The 11,421-nt window shown below is 39.0% G+C and overlaps 1 protein-coding gene across 1 annotated transcript in view; it reads right to left on the reverse strand.

Moving 5' to 3' along the window:
* The window catches only part of PIK3CA (phosphatidylinositol-4,5-bisphosphate 3-kinase catalytic subunit alpha), an 83,325-nt gene extending 72,222 nt beyond the window's left edge, over nt 1-11,103 (reverse strand). The window contains exon 1 of the mRNA XM_019463224.2: nt 10,640-11,103. The gene's annotated coding sequence lies outside the window, so the exon portion shown is untranslated. The remainder of the gene's footprint in view (nt 1-10,639) is intronic.
* Between the last annotated feature and the right edge of the window lie 318 nt (nt 11,104-11,421).

Consider the following 11,421-nt stretch of genomic DNA (forward strand, 5'->3'; position numbering starts at 1 on the left):
TTTTCCCATTTCCCTAGGTGAAAGTGTTAACAGAAACCTACTCAGAGTTTTCATAAAATAAATTCTGTGTAACATGGCTGAGTTTCCTTCAGCAAAATAAGTAGTTAATTCTTAACTTTAATTCCTAGGTTAATCACAATGACACAGTATGGCAATGAACGCTTGGTTAGTACTAGGGCAGTCCACGGTCATGTTTTGTTTTGTTTTTGGTTTGTTTTTTTTCATTATGCATACCACCCCCTAGAAGAGACGAAATTCTATATATAGTTTTACACATATAAAAAATGTCTGAAAGTATGCTTAGTAATTCTTTAAAAGTAACAATGAAAAACTTTGAATAACTGTGCCAAAATTATAGATCCTTTGTAAAGCAATCTCCATATAAATTAATTATAACAATTCATGTAGTTTTAAAAAGTACATGGACTTTATTGTTTACTATCAACCTGGTGAATGAGAAATAGAGACAATAGGATCATCAACTTGAGAAGAATAAGTTATGGTGTGTGACCATCAAGAGCAGTCTAAATTGCTAAAAGTTAAGAGGTGAGAAAACATAAACACCTATCTTTACCAAAAACTTAAATATGAAGTAATATTCTCATTTATGTAAAATGTCAATACAATGATGCCACAAAAACTTGTATCAATGATGCCAGGTAGGTAACTTAGTAATTAAAGGCAAAGAATTAGAGACTGAATTCATGTTAAAATCAAAACACATGGTTGTTTTCCTTATTTTCACACACATGACTTGTAAGGTTTATACAATGTCCAATGAGTACAAACCAGGTAACAAACAAAATGATATCTAAAAAGAGTAAATACTGTATTTAATAAAGACTTCATAACAAGTATCATGGGTAAGTGAAATATAAGCAGCTTCCAACATGACATGAGAATTCTATAAAAGTCTTGTAACATAGGGACTATATGACAATAGGACACAACTACAGACTTCAGTGCATGAGGGAGGATAAGGAAAGGAAATGACGGGTAGCATGAAACAAGTGCTACTTCAATGGCTATTGAATGCTATTAAAGATATCTGTCAGGGATTTTGAGATTCCAGGAATTGACAGGGAAAAATCAATCCATGGGAACATCAGACTAGATGTGAAATATGTACATCCATTTCTTAGTATCTTCTGTCCATCAATACCTCATTCCCATCAAGCTAAATCTCCATGTGCTAACTTCTCTTAGGAGTAGGTGTGAAACACAATTCAGATTCCTAGAGTTAGAATGAAATTTTAAGTTGTAATAGAACAAAAAGAACATTACTGCTTAGTAATCAAGAAACTTGTTAGAAGGCAGCCTTACTGTTCACTCTCTAGAGACTGGATCCATTAGTAAATCCTCAGAATGGACAAAATTCAATTCACTACATAATGTTAACGCCCCCAAATAAACTGATGAATAGGACACAGTTTGTGCTCTCAAGGAGTTTACAAATATTTGTCGAGTGTTTACTACCAACTAGGCACTGTCAAAAAACTTAACTGTATTAGTCATTTAATCCTCACTACAATGTTATGATGTAGGTATTGTTATCATCCCTCTTTTACAAACACGGAAATATGTGTTAATAACCCAGAGAATATTTAACCCAGACAGGGTAAATAACTTGCTTTAAGCTAAAAAAAACTACTAATCTCCATAGTCTGGCTCCAGAGCACATGCTCTTAACCATTATGACGTATATTTTGGAGAAAGAAAAGAAAACTAAAGAAGCCTACGTACAGTAACTGTATTTTGTGAATATTCGAAGACTGTCCTGCCTTCAAATATTCCTACTGTCAAATTACTTACCTTCATTTTGATTGGGGAAATAAAATTATTTGCAGGAGAAATGTACTAATTTACATGCTTAATATTTATACTCAACAAAAAGACCACAGCATGATACATTTAACTGTTTTAGTCATCGTACATTAGTAGATACATTTAACTATACAATAATAGTGTCCATGAACATTATTACATGGCTGTAAAAATTACTACCTTTTATTGTACAGAATTAGTGAAACTGAATTTGAGGAAATCTGGAGTCCCATAATATCATTAAGAAACTTGAAAGTTGGTCATTTCTAGTGAACAGAAAATGAACAACCAATCTCCACACTATAAAATTACTAATATTCCAGACTGCTTTGAGTGTTGCTACCATTATAATTATCAAGACAAGTACAGAAGCTGCTTTGGAAAAGTCCTGTTCAACTTTTACAACTGCTATATAGTTAGAGAAAAAGAATACAGGGGTGCCTCGGTGGGCCAGTTAGTTGAGCATCGGACTTCGGCTCAGGTCCTGATCTCCTGGTCCATGAGTTCGAGCCCTGTGTCGGGCTCTGTGCTGACAGCTCAGAGCCTGGTGCCTGCTTTGGATTTGGTGCCTCCTTCTCTCTCTGCCCCTCCCCCACTCGCATTTTGTGTTTCCCTCTCTCTCTCTCTCAAACATAAACAAACATAAAAAAAAAAAAGAATACAAGTATCTTTCATAAATACTTTAAGAAGCTGCCTTTCGGGGTCTCAAATGCAACTAATAATAGCCATTAGATTTTAAGGAAATCTTCATATAGAAAATAACTTTAAAGTGATGTTACTATTGGGTGCCTGGGTGGCTCAGTTGGTTAAGCGTCCAACTTTGGCTCAGGTCATGATCTCACGGTTCACAGGTTTGGACCCTGTGTCAGGTTCTGTGCTGAGAGCTCAGAGCCTGGAGCCTGCTTCGGATTCTGTGTCTCCCTCTCTCTTTGCCCCTCCCCTGCTCACGCTCTGTCTCTCTCTCTCTCTCTCAAAAATAAACATTAAAAAAAATTTTTTTAATGATGTTACTATTAATATTTATAAATAAAAAAATGACAGTATCACACAGTTTTTCCTTTCTTTCCTGTCATGTGTGGTTTGATTTCAGATTGGACTTTAGTAGTTCTAGTTTCAATCTTTTCCCCCACAATTTTTCCCATCAAATATAGTGCTCTATATTTGATGACGTACCCTACAGACCTATATTATTCACAGAATAGCTTAGCTGGCGAAAAACTTCAAGGTTTTTGCACTTGCCAAGAAGTTAACCTCCTCAGACTCCTAAGGAAAACACACACACACACACTTCACTCACTTTTTAAGCTAAAGGCAGTCAATTGTTTCAAAATGCAACAATAGTACTTTCAGGTCTAGACCTGTAATAAGTCCATCAAAAAAGTACTTGAAAAAGTACAATCTCTCAAAGAAAAATAAGGTACAGAAATGTGCTTAGCTTGTTGAAAAATGAGTACATACTCCAAATAACATCTCATAATTTGAACAGTTTGTTGGCTACAAAATATTCAAACCCTGAAGGTGAGTAATTTGAACGTTTATAGAAACAAATCAGTGGCATAGATACCAATGCTTTCCAATCAAGGACAATTATTTTTGTCATCTTTCCTTATATTTGCACAAAAAGGATATATCTAGAAAAAAGGCTTACTATGCCTCTTGATTTATAGTCCTAAGATTAGAACACATTTTCTGAAGAACATTTAGTGGGACAGGTCATCAAAGGAAATTGTGGAACATACCTTCCTAGAAGTCTTTAACAAGTAGGGATGGTGATCAGTGGTATTAAGGGTGCTGTGACAGGTTTGCTGGCCTTCATAACTCTGTCACCTGGTGTGCAATAGATGACCTACTCTCAATGCCTATCAGTCATTTAACTGCTCTCAATGCCAGTAACCAAAACGGCCACTCCTACAGTAAGTCTGATTCTACAAAATCCCTGATGGTTTCAGAAAGAAAAAAAATCTTTCCAGTCCATTCTTTTTCTGATGGCAGCTTGTCTATGCCACAGAATTTCACACAAGAGCCTTCAAATATGTGCAAATTTATAAGCAAGCAGACAAAAAGATTTTAGCTTCTGAAAATACAACAGACATGGACTATCCTCCCTCGAGGGAGTGGCTTACTTACTCTTCCCTGAAATCAGAAATAGACTTTAAAATACTAGCAATATCCCAGAATTTTGGAATAGCAAAGAACATCAGATGTCTTGTGGGTAAAAGAAACAATTGTTGAAAGGTCAAGCTCTAAAACCAAACAGCCAGTTAACAGTTCAATACAGAGTCTAGATTTTAGATTCTTGATCCAATGTTCTTTTCACCATAACACACAGCCTCTCCTTAACCTATCAATCTTTGTTAAAATTATCTCTAAATAGCAATAGAAATCTGCAACTACTTAGCAACTTACAGAAAAGTGTTTCTGATATACTTCAAACCTATACTCAATAAATGATCAACTAAGACTGGCACAGAGCAATTTACCTAGTTTTAGATAGTTTGAAGTATGTAGTTACAAACTGATAAAAGAAAATTATTTTGATTCTCAATTATGATTCTACTGTGAAAATATCAATGCTTAGTGGCTAGTTATATCCAGGCACTATGCTAAGTGCCGAAGATAATAGGAATGAACATCCTGTCAAAAAATTTATGCTTAAAAATATCTTTATCATATTGTTTCAAATTTCTATAGTGCTGGTTTTTTTTTTTTTTTTAATGTTTGTTTATTTTTGAGAGAGAGAGAGACAAAGTGTGAGCAGGCCAGGGGTAGAGAGGGAGACACAGAACCTGAAACAGGCTCCAGGCTCTAAGCAATCAGTACAAAGCCTGACTCGGGGCCTGAACTCACAAACTGAGATCATGACCTGAGCTGAAGTTGGGCGCTTAACTGGCTGAGCCACCCGGGTGCCCCTCTCTATGGGAAGTTTGTACGATGCACCTCTCCATTGAGTCTTACTAACTCCTGAGTTAGTATTCAGTTTGGCAAGAGAATTAAGATCAGAGTAGGATGATTCTATCCTGGTACAGCTTTTTTCAAATCAAAACACTTGACTTTTTTTACACAAATATTTAAAATATGATGTGTACCAGATAGGTATGGTCTGTAAAAATTCTTACTACATTTTTAAATCCCACCTTTATTTCAAATGGCAATGCTGGCTTTGATACAAAGACTCCTTTGTAACAACTGCAATTATATGCTAAAGGTTACTAAAACTTAATCTAGCAATTTAGATAAATTATCAAGGTAACTACTAGAATACTACAGAAAAAATGAGTATTTAATTGTTGGGCTAAATATGAAAGGTGTTATTCTTGTATTAGATGTAAACTTAAAATAATGATTAGTATGTATACATTCTTCCTTAATAATTTTATGTAATTTTAGGGATCATTTAAATTATCTCATTAATTACATGAGTTACTTAGCAAGCAACATATTAGAGTTCCTATCATCTCAATGCAGAAAAAGAGGCAAAAACTTGATATAATCTGCCTCCTCTCCCCCATACACATATATAAAGCAGCAGTTTGTGGCTGGAATTCAGTCCATTAGTCCTCTAGATCAGAGCTCTATAATCCACCCTAAGAACAGCTTCACCTTAATAAATATTAAACTTGAAAAAGCTCTAAGGTACCACATTTATTACAAATTCTTTAGTGGAACATTTTAACTTTAAACTCCCCAAACTATGTATTTGGGGACAGGGAGAAGAAACACCTAAAAATTCCTTAACCAGGATCAGTCAATCAGTTCATAGAAAAAGGGTTAAATGTGAATAAGATATATAGCTATACAACATTACTGGTATATCTAAGGTCTAATAACCTTTTTTGAATGATGGAAATCTCAAGCCTTCAAGTTGAATGCTCAGACTTCATTCACTATGTGTTGCTTCAAATTTCTTTATGCCCTAACACTTCAGTTTCTTCTCCCCACAGTTTTCAGTTTTTATTATAGAATTTTTCTCCAAAATGGTAATAAAATTCACTTTAAACATAAACTTAAGGGAAAACTCAGGCATGCCAATTCGATTTATATAAAAATACGATCGGTATCAAAAAACTTTAGCAAAGAGATATTAGTACACTGTAAGGTTGCTCTCTATTACCAAATAAATCCTAAGATAACTATATAAAAAACATGGCTCCCAAATAAACAATTTCAGTCTGTTGATATTTGAAATTGCTACTGTGACATCAAGAACAATCTTATCTTCTGGAATTGGCCCTGACCAGAGGTGTATTTCCTATATCTCCTAGAAATTACCAAATAATGATTCCTGAGTTTTAAGCTTTGGTGAACAGAGACTTCACCAAAATTGCTGGGTCTTCTTTTTATAGATCACCCTTAGTTTTAATTTGTCCCCTTCTTTTGGAGCGGTCAAGTCTGATTTCACTTATCTTTGTAGGTGGTATAAGGTCACCAGACTCTCTCCTCCTTCAAATTATAGATGTATTGATAGTTTAGCATTTGATATCCTGTCATGATTGAAATTTCTAAGCACAATTATTTCCCAAGCTAACACGTGGGTATTTGACAGTCTAATGGGGTTCTGAGAAAATGAAACTAAAAGCCACAGTTGTTTTGGTCCCTAGTCACATCTGTAATGCTAGCACTCAGCAAAGTGGAAAACAGGATTTAATACATAAACTATGTCTTTCTGTTATCTAAGTCCACTCATGAGATCTAACACCTCCTAAGGGGAAAGGAAATGAAAATTTATTAAGTACCTAACACAGGACAAAAACTCTTTTAGATGTATATTATCTCATTTAATTCAACAACAACTCTACTGAATAGTAATTACTCCTATTATGCAGATTAGGAAATCTGTCTAAAGTAATCCTGACAGTAACTCTAAGAGCCAGGTATTAAACCAAGGAGCTTCAGATTCCAAAACCAATTATTTTTAGTTTTTTGGTACTCATAAGACTTTAAGGCCAGATCACTGAGTACCATGTAGAGCACCCAGTACAATCTCTCTGTGTTACAGATGAGGAAACAGAAGCCCCAAAAGACTGAGACTTGCCCAAGGACATAATGCTTGTAGTGAAATGGATTTGAATTCAAGTCTCCTGATTTCCTGGGCAGTTCTGTGCATAATAATGATCCTTATTTTTGTTTGTATGTGTTTGGGGTTGAGTCACACTTGATATAATTCATGTATAATTTATAACGTCTCAACTGTCTCTAAACGAAATTATATGTGTGGCAAGTTCAGGGATAGACACTTTCAGTGACCAAAGATATTAAATGTATTTAGCAGAAGTAAAAACTTAATTGGTGTTCATAAATTATTACATGTTGTAAAAAATCTGTTGCCAATATATTTATTCAGTTAATAAGTGCCTATTATCTTCTGGCTACTGTGCTTGGCAATAAGAATACAACTGTATATAAAATAGAAAAATTCCCTATCCTTCACATAGAATTTATATCCTGGTGGAGGATACAAATAAACAGTCAATTATAATGCAGTGAGTCAATGCTATGACAGTAGGAATACAAGATGCTATGGGAACAGGAGGCAGGGATACCTAACCCAGACTAGACTTTTAGGAGGAGGAGGTATGAAAGATGAGTAGGAATCAGCTAGTTAAGGCAGAGGTATGGAGTGCGCGAATATTTCAGGAAGAGTATTTGCACATGAAAGCAGGGAAAGGTCAACGAAGCTGTGGGAGGAGAAATTAACCTAGAAAGACAAGCAAGGACCAAATCATACAGGTCCTTGGAAACAAGGGCTTTACAATTTTGTATATTAGAATTACCTGGGGAACTTTAAAACAAACAAACCACAGATGTCTAGGCTCCATTTCAAAACAATTAAATCAGAATCTCTGGGAATGAGGCCCTGGCACTGGTAGTTTAAAAAAGCTAACTAGAAGATTCTAACGTATAGCCAAGATTGAAAACCACTTTTAAAGCTATATAAGGAATTAAAAAATATGCTTATTACTGGAAATCATGAAAAAGGTGGTCTTAAGTAATTAACTTTTCTGGGCCTTAGTTTGTCTATCAGAAAGCAGGAAGAAGCAAGTTAGAGATAGTCTGATATAGTGAAAGCAGTCAGAAAACATTGGTTTTGTCAATGAATCTGTCACCTGACACCTGTATGACCTTAGATTAAAATGTCACTTCTCAAAGATAGTGATACTGCCTGCCTACAGGACTGCTGTAATTCAAGACAACACTTAAGAAAAAGCTTAATAAATGGGCTAATAAAATAGAAACTAGAATATTCCAAGATTTATGCTGCCAAAATTGCACAATTTTAAAGATCATAAATATTTTCACCAAGGATGAAATCTTGTATGATGCTTAAGGAATACATTTCATTCATTTAAAGAATAATGCCTACCTTGGAATTCAAGATATTAAAAAAATAAAATAGGGAACTGATCCTTTTAATGCTATTCTAGTTGCTAAAGAGATCAAATGGGATTAAGTTAGCTCTTTTCAAATAAACAGATCAACAGAGCAAATGCCCTTTAATGGTAACAACAAATGTTTAAAACTCCTTTGTTCACTAAAGGGCTCTAATCATGAAAGCTACACATAAAGTAAACTGTCTTAGGAAAAACATTATTATGATCTACCTTATTATACAAGTATTTTATTTATAAATTTAGTGTTTTTTGTTTTTTTTTTTAAAGGAATACTTCTTTGGGATGGAGAGGATCTTATCCTCACAGGAAGGAAGCTCTGCCTCCAGAAGGACTGTTCCATACACAGAGCCAGGCAGTCACTTGTTCTTTTAGCCTCCCTTTTATACATATCCAGCCCATGAGAATATAAACTTTCATGAAGTAATCTTTCAGTTCAAGTACAGTATTGTATGCAGTGATATCTCTTTCATGTTATATCTAATTTACTTAAAATTTAAAAACTTTATATATATTAAAGCAATTCTGCATTTACATGTGTGGTTTATTTTGAATTCTTCAAGTAAAACTGACAGAAATGCCTTTCAAACTTTATACTCATAGTTGATAGAATATTAACTTAATATTAATTTACGGTCTTGCTATTTCCCCCATGGAGCTATTACTATTATGATGTGCTATCACATCATAATCACCTATTTTGTGATTTTAATAGAAAACCACTCCATTTTACAATGATGAAAACTGCACAAGAAACTTGTGAAAAAAGTTATGGATGAAATTTTAATTTTATCCCAAAACACAGGATGAGAAAACTTAAAAAACGAAACAAACACCAACACACACACACACACACACACACACACACACCCACACCCACACACACACCCCCTGCTGGGCCCTCTTCAGATAATTTTGGTTGATGACACTGCAGAACAGTTAATCTGATAATTAAAATTTTCCATACCATGTGATGTTTAGCTAGAGATCTACGCTATCAACCAGAATTCAATACTTCAGTTAAAAAATCTTAAAACTTGAAAACACAGACATATTAACAAATTCTTACACTTGCAGTTGCTCTGAGGGCTCCTTAATAAAGACGTAAAGTGTTCTGATCTATCCAAGTTAAATTAGCAACATGGTTAACTTAAGTATTTCCAGGTCTTAACATCACACAATCCAGCACACAAGCAAATTTGTAATACCCGAAGAATCTATTTTCTAAGCAGGAAAACATGCAACCAATATTGCCCGCAGTGGTTCAAATGTTGGCCATTGAAATCACCCGACTTGAGTTACCAGGAGTTCATCTACCCAAGTTTTCTGGGGGTTCTCCCAGGCCTCACAAACTGGATTCAAAACATCATCTCACAAACCCATGTCCCGCATGTGCACAAAGTCGCTGGAATGAGGAAGCTTCTCAAAAACGAAATCACAACTCTAATTCATTAAAGAATATGCAGGCTGTTTTCTACAAAGCCCTCTCTTGTCGCGCTCCTCCCCTTATCGTTCATATAACTATGTAAACAGTTCCCCCGTTATTGACATCTAAGAAAACAGTTTTCGATCCCCAATTCTGGGAACAAGCCACCATCACCACTATTCCTTTAGCATCCTAAAATAAACCCCTCAAGCCGCGGTCAAAACACTGGCGGAACGTCTGGTGTTTACATAGCCCAATCCTGGGCGTACCCTACCTTTCTGAACCACTTAGGAGCTATGAAGCAGACATCGCATAATAGACTTAGTAAAGACACAAATCACGAGACAGTGTCTCAGGTCTATGAATGAAAGATCCAATACGTTTGATTGTCTTGGTTAAAAGGGGGGAAAAAAACAACCTCGGGAGGAAGGGTGGGAGGAGAACTGCGGGGTGGGGGGAGCGGTTTTCCTTCCCAGCCCCAGCCGGGCGATTTAAACTCAGCGTGAGGCAAACACAGGGTCGCCCGGCTGGCGGGGCCGGAGTCCTGGGGCATGACAGCAGCCCCTCTGGAGCAGCTCGCGGCTCCGCCAAGATCCCTCACGCCGCGCTGCTCGCGGCAGCCCGGCCACCCGCGGGCCGGGTGGGCGTGCAAGGGTGCGGGGGACGGAGCTACCGCGACCGGGGCGGCGGCCCTTGGGTGCGCTTCCTCAGATTCCAGCCGCCCATCCCCAAAAATGAGAAAGGAAGGAAACGAGGAGCGAGGCGGCGGCCAGGGTGGAAAGGAGAGTAAGCCGCGAGCCCTCGCCTCTGCATCTGGGTGAGGCCAGCGGCAGGCGGGGAAGAGGGAGCGGCGATCGCTGGCGAACTCCGCCGCGGGCCGACGCTGAGAGACGACCCGTGGGTAGCCCCCGCCCAATACGACGGGCGCGCCGGAGAGGCCCCCACACCCACCCCGTTCCCATCCCAGCCGCGCCCGCTCCCAGCCATTCCGCGCTGTACTCACGCTCGGGGCTCCTCCAGGCTCCGCGGCTCTAACCGCATCGGGTCCCAGCCCCGCGGGCGGCGGCGGCGGCGGCGGCGGCGCCGAGGGAGAGGAGAGCGGGCGGCTCGGCCCCCGCCTCCCGGCCCCTCTCCCCCGCCGCTCCGGAGCTGCCCGGCCGGGCCCGAGCCCTGCCTCGCCGGCGGCCCCAGCCCCAGCGGCCGCGGCAGCAGCAGCCCTAGACCTCAGCGGCCGCAGCGGCGGCACCGGAACTGCCGCTTTCTCCTTCTAGCTCCCTCTCCTCTCTAGCCCCCGCCACACGCCCCCGCCCCCGTCTCCTTTCTCTGTCACCCTGTTTTTTTTCCTTTTGTTTCCAGAATAAACTTTATTGGTCTCTTTTCCGCTCACATCGTGTAAACAAACAACGAACTCTTCCCCACCCCCTCGACTCCCCCCCTCCTCGGGCAGAGGAGGGTAAGAGCTGAGGAGGGGCTGAGCTTACAATACCCCGGAAGTAGATGTGCAAAGGAGGGAAGTGAAATTGCGGAGACCTGGAGGGGGCAGTGGGCAAATCGGGTAACAGTGTGCCAGTGCGCCTGCGCCTTGCTTTTCCGCCCGAAGTTCGCGTGTTTTGTGTGCCGGGGTGGGGGGGCCTCTGGCGCACGGGTGTTTATGTTCCGTCCTTTGCAGCAGTGGGGATGTTGTGTCATCTTAGGACGGCATATGTGTTGTGTGTCCATTTCTGCGGGCACCAGGCAGGCCTGGGTAGAGAAATAGTGTTAGGATCGAGTTCATTTACGCTCTTG

The sequence above is a fragment of the Panthera pardus genome, unplaced genomic scaffold (genome assembly GCF_024362965.1).
Source record: "Panthera pardus isolate Hobbes unplaced genomic scaffold, ASM2436296v1 HiC_scaffold_16, whole genome shotgun sequence".
NCBI classification, from domain to species: Eukaryota; Metazoa; Chordata; class Mammalia; order Carnivora; family Felidae; genus Panthera; species Panthera pardus.